Source organism: Eleutherodactylus coqui, chromosome 1, assembly GCF_035609145.1.
Source record: "Eleutherodactylus coqui strain aEleCoq1 chromosome 1, aEleCoq1.hap1, whole genome shotgun sequence".
In the NCBI taxonomy this organism is placed as follows: domain Eukaryota; kingdom Metazoa; phylum Chordata; class Amphibia; order Anura; family Eleutherodactylidae; genus Eleutherodactylus; species Eleutherodactylus coqui.
Genome location: NC_089837.1, coordinates 29,958,588 through 29,972,355, shown reverse-complemented (window position 1 = coordinate 29,972,355; position 13,768 = coordinate 29,958,588). Strand labels below are relative to the sequence as shown.

Here is a 13,768-nt window from a genome sequence, read left to right as displayed (position 1 = left end):
CAAATTATAAAAAAAATAAAAACAAAAACACTTGTCTCCCTATACTTTGTAAAAAATTGAAAATAAAATTGCACATGTGGTATCCCTGTGTCGTAATGACCCAGAGAAGGAAGTTAGTACATTATGTAACCCCTTAATGACAAGGCCCTTTTTTTTTCTTTCTATACGATTTCTTTTTTTCCTCCCCCTGTTTAAAAAAATCATAACTCCTTTATTTTTTCATTGACATCGCTGCATGAGGGCTTGTGTTTTGCGGGACAAGTTGTATTTTTTGATAGTGCTATTTAATTTACCATATAATGTACTGAAAAACTTTTACAAAATTCTAAGTGGAGTAAAATGAAAAATAAATTACATTCTGCCATCTTTCAGTGCATTTTGTTTCTACTTTTTTTCAAAGACATTAATTTTTTTAAATTATTTTCTGCTGCATCTTCTGCACGCAATAACTTATTTATTTTTCTGCTTTACAGGAAAATGGTCATTGTTGGCAGTATGCATTTATGGGGCAGGTAGGACTGTGTTGGACTGTGATCTGTGCACCCTCTTGCAATGAGTTCAGTATTGTTAGAGTGAAATTAGGTCAATCCTGTGCGAGCGTGCCCACGTTACATGCTGTGAAGGCCCAGTTTGTGACAAGTGGCATCTATATGGTATCAGAGTTGAGTTTCAACTATTAGACAGCCAGCACCTTAAGCAGCTCCTATTTACAGGGACATAGTCACTTGATTTTTATTTTTGCAGATTAGAGCCCACTAGATGGTGAGGGGAGCAGATTCTCAATTTGTGGTTCACAGTGGTAGCCTTCTGTTGTATCTATTACCAATTTAAGGAAGTAAACAAAGAATGCTTGTGTAAGACAAAGATAGATTCATTTCACTTGGGCAAACATTCCCTTTATATTGTGGCATCTACTGAGGCTGATCTCCAACAAAGAATAAGGTCATGGCAGGATCAGATGAAATTTGTGAAAAAGCGTATCCTTATTCCTCCATGATAAAACAGCTAGTGACGTTTCGACCTGAACAGGTCTTTATCAAGCTCAGCTAGCATAGACAAGCAACACATTATATATATATATATATATATATACAGACAGAGTGCAAACAAGTTTCAGCTGGGTCCAAGTGGGTTGTGGCAAATACACATCACGTGTCTAAGATGACCTGTAGGATTAACCACATAATAGCTGAACCAACCTCTTCCAAATTAAAACAGTGGACACAGTCTCCGCTGCTGCCGGGTGCCGGTAATGAGTTAAACATGTCATCATGTGTTGAAATCAGTAGAATCAAGAAACGTCATCAGGCACTGTGCAATGTTGGCATGTGCAAAAAGTTCTAAAGTATTGCAGGATTATACTCTGTCTTTGTCATTGCACGTACATTCAGTGCAAACGCACAAGCATTGAAGCACCACGAGACAACCAAAAAGCCCCCTCAGGGTCATCACTCATGGAGCGGGTGCATGCATGTAAGCGCGGGAATATCGCAAGATTACCATAAAGAGCAACCTCCAATACTAAAGTCACCAAACCACATTGGGCCAGCACCTAAGAGCTCAATGGCCACATGGCATGGTTGCCAAGGGAACAGATGCCGCAAGTGAGTGCTCCATACTGCGCACGCGTCCCTCGCCTATCAGGTCATATAGTATGTGAATGTATTTATGTATATATACAAAATATGGGCATAATTAATAGCAACCCAAAATGGAAATTGCCAAAGTGTATCAAAACCCCAAAGACTCAAAACAATTCATTTGTTCACATGAACAAAAATCATTAGATATATGTCTAATACATATGTAACACAATGGCCACCTGAGTGGGCAATCACACCTATGGGAATATTGGAAGATGAATGCACAATATTTCATTGATGGTAAACCCATAGCTTAAGGCAACCTGGGTGTAAAATCACATACATGGGGACAAAACATATTAGAAGCGCAGCCACACAATGCACATTGCAAAGCATTCCTTATTGGACAATCCATTTAATTAAATAAGACAAGTGTCAATGTTCCACATAAATATAGCAGGCAAAACTGAAAGCAGCGGCAGTTATAGTTACCATTCCCCGAGGATAATCGATTTCTTGCCATATAGCCACCTTCTGAGTAAGACGTACTACTGATGAGGAACATATTGAGATGAGGCTCAATGAAATATGTCAGAGATTTGAAAATCGGGGCTACCCCACTCCCTAACACGTAAGATGAAGAATAAAGTTATGATGAAACCTAGGAGTGAATTGTTGGTTCCAAAAAACAAGAAACTGAAAGAGCAGAGAATCCTATTTGTCTAAACATATTGTGATTATAGTGGCCAGGTAAAAAACATTTTCTATAGACATTGGTCTATTTTGGCTGTTGATTCACATTGGTGAATACGTATGTCCCAAAAAGCAAACAACTACATTTTTAAAACAAATTAATGAAAAGTTGAAAAGGAGATCATCAAAGGGTATATGTGGTGATTTTAATGGAATTCCTGATAAGGACCTGGATACCACGGGGATTAGTAACAGAGTGGGCCCCACCTTAAATAGATGGCTCCAAGATGAAGGCTTATATGCAAAAATGCTTCTGCTATGGAGTTTTCCTTTTTTTCGGCCCGACATAAAACTTTCACAAGGATTGATCTTTTTCTAGTAAATAGAACATTCCTCCCTAACGTCTCTTCAGCTGAATTGGGTACCGCATGTGGGTTGGTCCATGCACCTTGCATTACATCCTTGGTGTTAAATTCAACCATTCAACCTCCGACTGAAAACACAAAATAATGGACCTCCTAGACTGTGTGGAGCACTCCCATGTACCCTCTCTCTCTTGCTAACATTCTATGCAGAAAAAGCCTTCGACAGGGTTCATTGGGAGTTCACATTCGCAACTCTCAATAAATTTGGCTTTGGCAAAATAGCAATGAAACTGGTCAAAATTTAATAACGAACCCTTCCGCAGAACCCTGTTGAGGCCTTTTTCATTATCAAAGTGTGAGGCAAGGCTGTCCGCTGTCACCACTAATTTTTACTATGGCAATAGAACCATTGGCAGAGGCATTGCGAGGTGATACAGAGATAAAAGGGATGAAAGCAGGCCTTCGCCAACACAAAATTGGCCGTTTTACGGGCGACATTGTTCCTACACTCACCAACTCACTGACATCTCTTTGCGGTGCTACTAGTATAATAAAAGATTATGGGAGTGTTTCTTACTACAAACTCAACGTAAACAAGTCTTTGATCCTTGGAGATAATATTTCGCCAGATTTAAAATAGGCAATTCAAAAAGAACTACCCTTCAGATGAAGCAAAATAAATAAGTGCAACCTACTATCAAGGTGGCAGGCTTTATATTTATTTTGCTTCACCTTTATTTCATTTGATTTGTGCTACTCTATCTTTGAGGTAACTTTACATAAGTTCTGGCATGCAACCACCTATCCCTGAGAAGGACATACTATTATTAGGGAAAAGGGAGTTTTGCTTAGCTTGGTCTAGAGGGCTAAAAGGCTAGCTAGACCCTGATCAGCCAGCAGGAACAGAAACAGAGATACCATCTCCTCTGTTTCTGCATGAGAAGCATTAGAATGTCCACAAGCAAGGTTAGTATCCACACACCTAAGTAACGGGGTTCTCACTGCTTATACTTATCTACACATAGCAGTGACAATAGTATCGCCCTGTGCTTCATTCCAATCTAAGAAGGCCTAGACTTTCTATATTTTACTCTATTAACAATCGAAATCCTAATCTTTAAGGTACTAAAACACTACGTGAGATTTTTCTCCCTGTTAGGGATCCTGCACACTTTTTTTCATGCGATATCTTATTATTTTTTTGGCACGATTGTCAATGGGACTTTCTAATGTTAAAAACTAGACATGAGTGAGCACCAAAATGCTCAGGTGCTCATTGCTTGAGTCGAACTTTTCATAATGCTCGAGAGCTTGTTTCGAGTAACGAATCCCATTGAAGTAAATGGGCGACTCGAGCATTTTTGTATGGGACCGATGCTCCGCATAGTTGATGACTTGTCACACACCAGAAAACATCAGAAAGTTATAGAAATACTACAGAAACGGATAGGAAAGGGCAGGGGCAGCATGCATGGCTGCATCTGAGGCTCCCAGGTGCCACTATTAAGGCGAAATGGAAGCAAGAGTCTGGCATCACCCGCCTAACAATTTACATCGGACAAACCGTCATTAGCAAGGCACACGTGCTGGCACATCTTAGCTAAGCACCACACTACCTTCAACCAAGGACAATTACTGCCTGCGGGTGACACCACTGCCTCTTCTCCTGGGTTACATGCTGACATTGCTGTCCAACCCCCGGCACGACCCTGTGTCCATAGCGCACACAAAATTTTCCCTGCGCAACGTTCAGCGGGCCCTCATGCCACACGCTCGCTTCATAGCCACACGACCCTCATGTCTATTTATAAGTGCGAGTAGTATACGTCCATACAACATGTCAAGCCGCCCACTTTTGGAAAGTGACAGGTGCCACGCCCCCTTCCCATGACCTTTGACCCTCCATCCCTTTGGCGCAGCAGCTGGCCGTCTGTGACGTGTATCAGGGGCCCCCATCCGCATTCCAAGCCTGTGACGCATCACGAGACACACTTTAGAATACAGTGTGTGTCATGATAATCAAAGGGCTTATTATATGTATAGACTGACTCGATGTTATGTACCAATCAAGTCACCTTATGAGTATAAGGGTTAATATATAGAATGCATTTCAAGCCACTAACAGATTTTTTTCAGCATCGCAGCCTGTCATCCTAATAAGGCTGAGCAGGATATAGGGAACACAAAAGGCCTCATTATATGTATAGCCTGAGTTGGTGTTATCTACCATTCAAGTCATCCCCAATCAATGGGCTTATTATGTGTATAGGCTGATTTGATGTTATGTATAGCATGACTTGATGTTATGTTCCATTCAAGTCATACGCCAATCAATGGTCTTATTATGTGTATAGGCTGACTCGATGTTATATCTCATTCAAGTCAGTCTATGAGTATAAGGAAGTTAATATATAGAAAGAGCACAAAGTAAGGCAAAAATGCAAAGTTTTATAAACTTTATTGAGTGCCCAGAATATATAAACGATGCGCTGTAAAAAAAAAAAAAAAATACAGAAAATAGAGTTATTACATAAAGGAATGCATAAGAATGATTACATAGATATGTATAACACTGTATAATGGTAAAAGAAATATAGTTACATTTTTACAATCCTTTACAAAGTTAACCACGACATGGGGAGCACTGGTGTCGGTCGCTTTTTAGGCAGCAGGCTCCCCTGTGTTTTTCCATGTGGGGTTGGGGAGAAAGTCAGGATTTTGTTTTTGGGGGTACTAGGTGCAAAGCCGGGGTTCGAGCCTGTTTTCAAATCCTGGAAAATTTCTCTAGTACTGTGGCTGCCAATGACTGTAGAAGGCATATTAACTTTGGCCATCACTCGCATAAAAATGTCCCAGCCCAGAGGGTGATTTTTCTTGGTAGTGCTATGGCTCTGCGTAGCATGATGGATCAAGTCCAAAATGTTTGACCCATTAACCGGCTCCCCTTTATAAACAAACTCGTCGTGCAAATTCCACGATGTAATATCGCCATTCTGCGACAGTCTGTGGTTAGCATAATGTAGCAAGTTCCGTATGTTTGAGGGAGGTAACAGTACAAACGTCTTTCCGAGTTAAAGTTTTAGATCCATCATGGACTTTATTAAAAAATCCATCTTCAAAGATTCCACCAACTCACGAGTAGTGGCGTCTGCAACGACATCGCTAGTGTAATGGAAATTATTTGATTGTAAGGTATTATAATAATTATATGAATTAAAAATGCGCAATGAGAGACACCATTGAAATATACCAGGAGAAGTTACTTCACAAACTAGGGACATATGTCTAGATGAGATAAGAATATCAAGAAGCTTCCACATGTTAGCTGAAGGGGCCCTAGGAATATCAAGATACTAAGGGAGGGGTTGACGCCTCACACTAAGACTAGAGAATAATGTTCATAAACTTGAAATATGTGGATATGTGTATATGTATATGCACATGTATATATATATATGTGTATATCTATATATGTAGGTGCACGTGTATGTATGTGTGCCTATATGTATGTAAATGTGGGTATATAAGTAATATTTAATATTACGCCACAGTCATATGAAAAGGACTACACAAAATGGCCGACCACATGCTTAGCTAAAGTACAAGGAACACATGTGTGTTGATAAGATAAGAACTTCGAGCTACTTGGGCCCCTCAGCACTCCATCAAGAGGTTATTCACTGCTGACTTGGAAGATTCTGGAAGGTATGCAAATGAAGGGTTAAGTTGACCTATGACAAATGTTGGATTGGAAACTAACCAATAAACTGCATAGTTAATTGTCCAATGATGTTGTGACACCCCATTGTAAGGGGACTATAAATAAAGATGCCCGACATCGATTTGTTGGGAATTCTTTGATGAATCCATAACTGTGTGGGCTCTGTCATTTAATTCCTCCGTCATATGACGTACTGAACTCTAGGTGTGGCAGCCCTACTGCACGGGTCACCTAGACTTCAGTCACAGGGTACACTCTGCTGTCCCTCATCAGGCTACCGCCGTAGCATGGGTCATATGACGTCATTCACGAGGTACACTCCGCTTTCCCTAGACGGCCATATATTTTTGCCGCGACATTTTTGGTGGAGAATGAAGCGGGCCTCATAACAGCACCCCTAGCCACGGACGCTCCGGAGGTGGAGACCAGGACACAGGGAGACCGCGGTAAGTAACCCATTGTGTTACTGCCTGTCTCCTGAGCTCTGCTCCCTGGTCTGTGGTTTGGTGTGTGACGTGATGCGCTGTTTAGTGTACTAGTGAATGTTGCTGCTTTAAATGTGCTTATCTGTTCCCTCCTATGTGCTCCTCCTGAGTCTGTCAGATTTCTTTGTGTAACTTTTCCTGTATTGACTGTCGCTGGCTGCAAGGTCTTAGACTGACACTTTTATGGTATGTCTAAATGTGTTAATGACTATTCTATATGTGATGTGATGACAAAGTTTTGTGTGTACAGAGACTCCCTTGACTGAGGGAATAAGACCTTTTAAGCATTACATAGACTGACAATACAGAAGGGAACAGCCTGCAGATATATATGTACATGTCATGTGCACGCTATATAATGACCCAGATGACAAGACTGACTTGACCGTTATATGTGACACAACTTAAGATACAGTGCAGTTAAATTAGTTTAAAGACGCTGTTATTCCAATAACTTACTGTTGACGAGTGCATTTTTGTCAGATGCAATGAGTTAACTGTTGATGAGCGCGTTCTTGTCAGATGCAATGAGTTAACTTACCGCAACCCATCTATAGCAGATTACACTAATTTTGGCAGACTGCCAATTGACTTCTTAGAGACTGAATATGTATAGATAAGAGTTTATTGCTGTCACCGCAACTTGGGGAGAATTGTATATATATATTTTACATTATTACTTAATTAATTAATTTAATTAAATTAATTGCATTCCTAGTGGAGTTTTTATGATTTTTGTTAACAACACGTTTGATAGATTGCTGTGAGGTGCCTGTAGGTCTTCAGCAGCTGATAATTCCCCAGCATTATAAGTGTATATGTGTAATCCAATTTCACTGTCAGAGAGGTGAATTGGACAATGACTCAATGTACTATATTGCCCTTAAGTCACTGATGTATGAACAGCAGTAGCAGTTGAGTTGCCCCCATTTCCTATAAGTATATACATGTATGGCATGGATGCCAATGTATAGATGCCGGCCGGCTAAAATGTTGTTGTTTCTCTGAGTGATAAAAGTTTTCTTTTGGTACTGAGGTAGGTTGAGATTCAGCTTATTCACCACCGTGAGACCTGGGTATGCGCAACCTGGGTAGGACGATGCAGTGAGCCATTGTAATAAAGCCATGAGTATTATCAATAAGCTTTATATCATCGCCCATCTTGGTCACTTTGGGGTGGTATCAGCCCCATAGGGTACAAGACGGAGGTGGATTTTTTCGCCTAGTGACCCGTCGTGACGGCACTGGGGTGGTATCAGCCCCAGATGGCTGTGCATAGACAAAGGGGGGGGAGCATCCACCTATGTGATGACATTTGTACATGATTTTGCAGGATACACCTGAGGCTTCGTAATAACCAGGTGGATCATGGAAGGCTCACTGGGAAATGAGGGGGAAGGGGAAGTATGTGTTCAAACGCCCACTAGGCAGATAGTCCAGGAGACAATAAGCACCCCTGTCAGATGCGCTGATTGCAATAGATTGACTTATAAGAGTCTTGATAACTTAGACTATACAGACACAGTAGGGACAGATGACGGAACATCTTCGCATGCACACACAGTTACTGGACTGGGACAGTGTACAGAGTTTATACAAGTTAACATTGACAATGACAATCTCCGCAAGCAACTTTATGCTCAGACACTAGACATCCAGGAAAAGAGAGACTATAACACAGCTGAGAGAGATTGTGCGGAGGTATGGGACGCTGTATAGACAGCTTACGGTCCAGCATAAAAGGTTAATATCACTAACTTGTTACGCTGCTGTACTGGTGAGACATCTGCATACAGAGACCACCAACCGCTGCCCTTTCAAATAATGTGTTCAGAATGCAGTATTATATGTTTTGTTGTTATCTGAGCTGTTGATAGGATTTCCCTTTACATTTAATAGCTGCATATCTCTATAGTATTTGTACATGGTTTTTATATATATTTTGTTTTCTGCCTCTCTCACAACCAGTAGGTGGCCACTGCTGGACAGTGACGGTTTTGGTAAGAACACAATGTCAGCATCACCATATAGACCCTTAGTTTTAGCTGATGCTTGTATCCGCCCTTGGTAAATTAGTATTTCACCTGTACTATAAAAAATTGTGAACATGAGTTCTAAATAATTATAACATACATAGAAAATGTACAGCTCAGGCTGTGTATGATATATATTGGACAAATATGTATTAGTTCTGCTTATTTCAAGTGCTATACAGTCCTCACAGGTATATTACAGTCAGACTCTTGGTTTGGTCTGGCATTCCTAATTGGCGGAGAGATAAATAAATATATAGGATTAACACATTTTTATGTCAAGGACATGCCCAGTATATGTATCAGGGCAGTATTGTGGTATTTATTTTGAAACATGTGTACAGTTTCTTCTACACCCATATGTTGTTTTGTGGTGTGGTGTACTGCTAAATCCGGCAGAAGCCATGTGGCTGGATTGGGCGCTATACCGCACTTCGGTCTTCCGCTGGATTTAGGAGGGGGGAGAAAGACTGAGAATATTTTAGTTTTTTTTAGTTACAGTAATAGGATGCACTCCTGTCACCTGACCGTATTACCCTCATGTCACAAGAAACTGAGAAGTTTGAATATGTAAAATGGTGAACTGATGGCTAAGTCAGATTTCAAGTTTTGTTTTGTAGATGGCTGAGGATACCAGGAACATGGCAGGTACAGCGGTATGCAGTAGTCACACAGAATGAGGTAACAAGAGCAGAACCATTTCCACCTCATCTGTCAGCACAGGAGGCGGAAGTGAAGGCCCTGACAGAAGCATGTAGAGCGGCAGAGGGTAAGGCAGACATATACACAAACTACGGCCTAATATGCAGGCTCTTATGTTGCTCATATAGCTAGGGATAATAGAGAAGGACTGAATAGAAGCAAAAAGAAATGCACGTGTGGGCGCTGCTGCCAAGGCAGCTGTGGCAAGACCTAGGGAAGAGGGTTAGGTCAACGTCCAAACCTGTAACCCCGGCTCCTCCAGTGAGCTTAATAACTGAGCTGCTGGACGAAGGCAGGGGCAAGCCAGACGGACGCCGGCCTGTGGGAAGAGACCACTGATTATGTCTCATGCCCTCTACTCAATGATGGCCCATTGTGCACACGGAGAAACACACCAGTCAAAGACTGATGTGAAACCTTGTGTCTCAACATTGGATTGTCCCTGGATTCAGCACGGTCGCAGCCAGGTATACCCAGGAGCATATGACCTGTGCTTTACATAGGATAGGGAGAGCAGTGAAAACAGCACAGAGGCACACACCTGGGCCGCTCTACCCACTTCTAAAGGTTGCAAATTTGTATATTATGCCATATCTGTGTTGACAGCTTATCTGTATATGTTAAGGCCTGTCCAATCAGGTATCGTTTTGCCACTACAGAGGCAGCAACCGAATTGTTGAACGAGGTAATTCTGTGGGTATGGGATTCCAGAGACAATAGAAATAACGGCTTTCATACAGTATGGTACTGTCTCTGGATATGTCCAGGCCCTGTAGAAACATTTATATTTGATGCATAAACCAGTGTTTGCTTCCCTTCCAGATCCTGACTCCGTGTATACAACACATGTTCTGGAGCCAGGATATTGGAAACATGCTCTGATGATAACAGCCACTTCAGCGAAGCCTGAAGGGAAAACAAACTGGGTTCACGCTGGTCACTGCCAGAGAGTGACCATGGCAGGAGAGTAATCATATATCATTGTATCCTATGTAAAATAAATGTAATACTTATCCTCATAATAATAATGGGGAAGGGGTAATGGTATGACACCCTACTGGGAGCAATAGGTATTGCAGTGGGAGTACTGAACTTTATTGATATGATCTCAGGCCAGAGCAAATGAGGCTCAGGCAAGTAAATCTACAGGCCCAGTGGATGCCATCCATTTATTCTCCTCAGTGTTTAATGTTTGGATTGTGATAAAATGTGTTAAGAATTTTAAAATGCCAGCTTAGCTGCTCAGCCTAATTAGAGTGTTAAAGTATAGAATGTAGGTTCAGAGATGTGTATATACTCAGTCTAACTTAATGACCAATAATGAGCATTTGTGAAGAAATATTATCTGATTGATGAAAAACACTTACAAATCACACATTGAGACTGAGAAAGAGAAAAATATAAACTTTAAAGTGTCTAATATTTATATGTATTCTTCTAACATTGTGGAATTGTTGTCCCTCCAGTATCACCTCTAAGGAGAAATCTCCATGATGTCTATCATACTGGTTGACCTAATCTATGAAGCTATTGAGCCATAGAGCAAAGCAGCAAGTACTGTTCGCTTACAAAGAGTGCATTCTGCATGAATTATGGACAGCTGAACAAAGATGGACTGTACTTTGAAATATGTTTCCTAAATACCTCTTTACAATATTGTGTTCCGCTTCTGCTTGTCTCATGAAGACACACGCACGCTCCTTCTCCTACCCAGGGATAGCATAGCTGCCATAGGTTCCAGCGAGGGGATGCCCTACGGGGTGTTACCTTGTATGGGTAAAGGGTGTGGACTCCTGAAGAGAGCCCAAGGCGTTTATGCCCTTCTCCCAGTGTTAGGTAAGGCAACCTGCCCCTGTAGGATAGTTTAGTTTGGGGTCAGGAAGGAGAATGAGATATTTGCGTGGTATAACATAGTAGGACAGCAGAGGTGATCTCAAAACAGTGGAAACAATGAAGAATACATATTTGTGTCATGATAATAAAATTGTATATGTGTCTTTGAGTTAACATATATTGAAATATTAAGAGTAGCAGTAATAGGGCTGATCGGGAAGATAATAAAGTGTTGTGTTTCTTAGAAATTTAAACTCTAGGAGTTAGAGTATAGTGTGTGAAGCTTTAGGAGTTGACATATCAAGTAGCATATTGGGTGAGTATATACATGATGTAAGAATAAATCATGTGCGTCGCTGTTCTCTTAAGGAGCAAGTAACCAAGGTCCAGGTAATGCTCTCTGGTATGTTAAAAAGTGATTAAAGCACTATAACTACCTACGAGACCAGGAACTGGTAATGAGACACCTGTTATCACAGGAGTCATCCTTGACAAAAGCATAAGATAATAGCAACATAGAATATAATGTGTTATGTGAATGTATATATTTTACTAATTGTGAAGAGGAGGACGTTAAGCCACCGCAGGAAGATTGCATTGCCCAATTTCAAATCATATAAGAGGAGGAGATGTAATGGAAATTATTTGATTGTAAGGTATTATAATAATTATATGAATTAAAAATGCGCAATGAGAGACACCATTGAAATATACCAGGAGAAGTTACTTCACAAACTAGGGACATATGTCTAGATGAGATAAGAATATCAAGAAGCTTCCACATGTTAGCTGAAGGGGCCCTAGGAATATCAAGATACTAAGGGAGGGGTTGACGCCTCACACTAAGACTAGAGAATAATGTTCATAAACTTGAAATATGTGGATATGTGTATATGTATATGCACATGTATATATATATATGTGTATATCTATATATGTAGGTGCACGTGTATGTATGTGTGCCTATATGTATGTAAATGTGGGTATATAAGTAATATTTAATATTACGCCACAGTCATATGAAAAGGACTACACAAAATGGCCGACCACATGCTTAGCTAAAGTACAAGGAACACATGTGTGTTGATAAGATAAGAACTTCGAGCTACTTGGGCCCCTCAGCACTCCATCAAGAGGTTATTCACTGCTGACTTGGAAGATTCTGGAAGGTATGCAAATGAAGGGTTAAGTTGACCTATGACAAATGTTGGATTGGAAACTAACCAATAAACTGCATAGTTAATTGTCCAATGATGTTGTGACACCCCATTGTAAGGGGACTATAAATAAAGATGCCCGACATCGATTTGTTGGGAATTCTTTGATGAATCCATAACTGTGTGGGCTCTGTCATTTAATTCCTCCGTCATATGACGTACTGAACTCTAGGTGTGGGCAGCCCTACTGCACGGGTCACCTAGACTTCAGTCACAGGGTACACTCTGCTGTCCCTCATCAGGCTACCGCCGTAGCATGTGTCATATGACGTCATTCACGAGGTACACTCCGCTTTCCCTAGACGGCCATATATTTTTGCCGCGACACTAGGTACATTAGCCTCCGCTATTGTATGCATAAAAATGTTCCACCCCAAAGGTATACTTCTTCTCACGAAGGTGTGACTCTGCGTCGTATGTCTGATCAGCGTGGGGAAATTGGTTCCGTGAATTGCAACATTTTTATATACCAGTTCGTGCTTATCGTTCCATGTGATAATATTCCGGTGATTGAGTAGAGCGGACAGCAATCGCTCCGTGTTTTTCTTGCATGATTGTGGAAGGTCCCAACGTCGAATGACATTAGCTATTTCAGCTTCATAACGCGATCGTTCGGCAGCATGCACGGATGGAATAGCGTAGTCTGACTCCATATTAAAGTCTTTATCACTTCGGTTTAGCTACGAGCTCAGTCTTGATATGATTCCTCTTGCAGAGTTCAATAGGTCGCTTTAAGTGTAACGAGCCACTTTGAACTAGCTGGGGCAACCACTAATGATTTCTGTCTGTTGACTTCAAGAAGCTCTCGTTACTGTGATCAGCTGACTATCACTCATGTCCAGGCCCCACAGGATGTGGGTGTGTGACAATGAATGGGATGCGGCTTGAATTAGTTACGCCTTTTTTTACAATCAGTAGCTAATTAGTTCCAGATCGGAAAGGGTGTCAGCATAGTGATGAATGATCGTGTCTATTATTACACAGTCAGAATCAAAGATTACGCTGTTAACAGTTAACACAGGTATCTATCTCTCTATTTTATTATACTTCATGTATCTAACGATTATATAAAGATGCACAGATCATATTAAAAACACACGGGATCTGACATCTGTAATGACGGTCACAAAACTTAT

General features: G+C 40.9%; 1 long non-coding RNA gene across 1 annotated transcript; it reads left to right on the top strand.

Annotated features, from left to right (window-relative positions):
* The first annotated feature begins 5,819 nt into the window (after positions 1-5,819).
* On the top strand, positions 5,820-12,744 carry LOC136619965 (uncharacterized). The gene is made up of 2 exons (XR_010791094.1): positions 5,820-7,033; positions 8,819-12,744. It is a non-coding gene; the product is annotated as an uncharacterized lncRNA (long non-coding RNA).
* Positions 12,745-13,768: the final 1,024 nt, after the last annotated feature.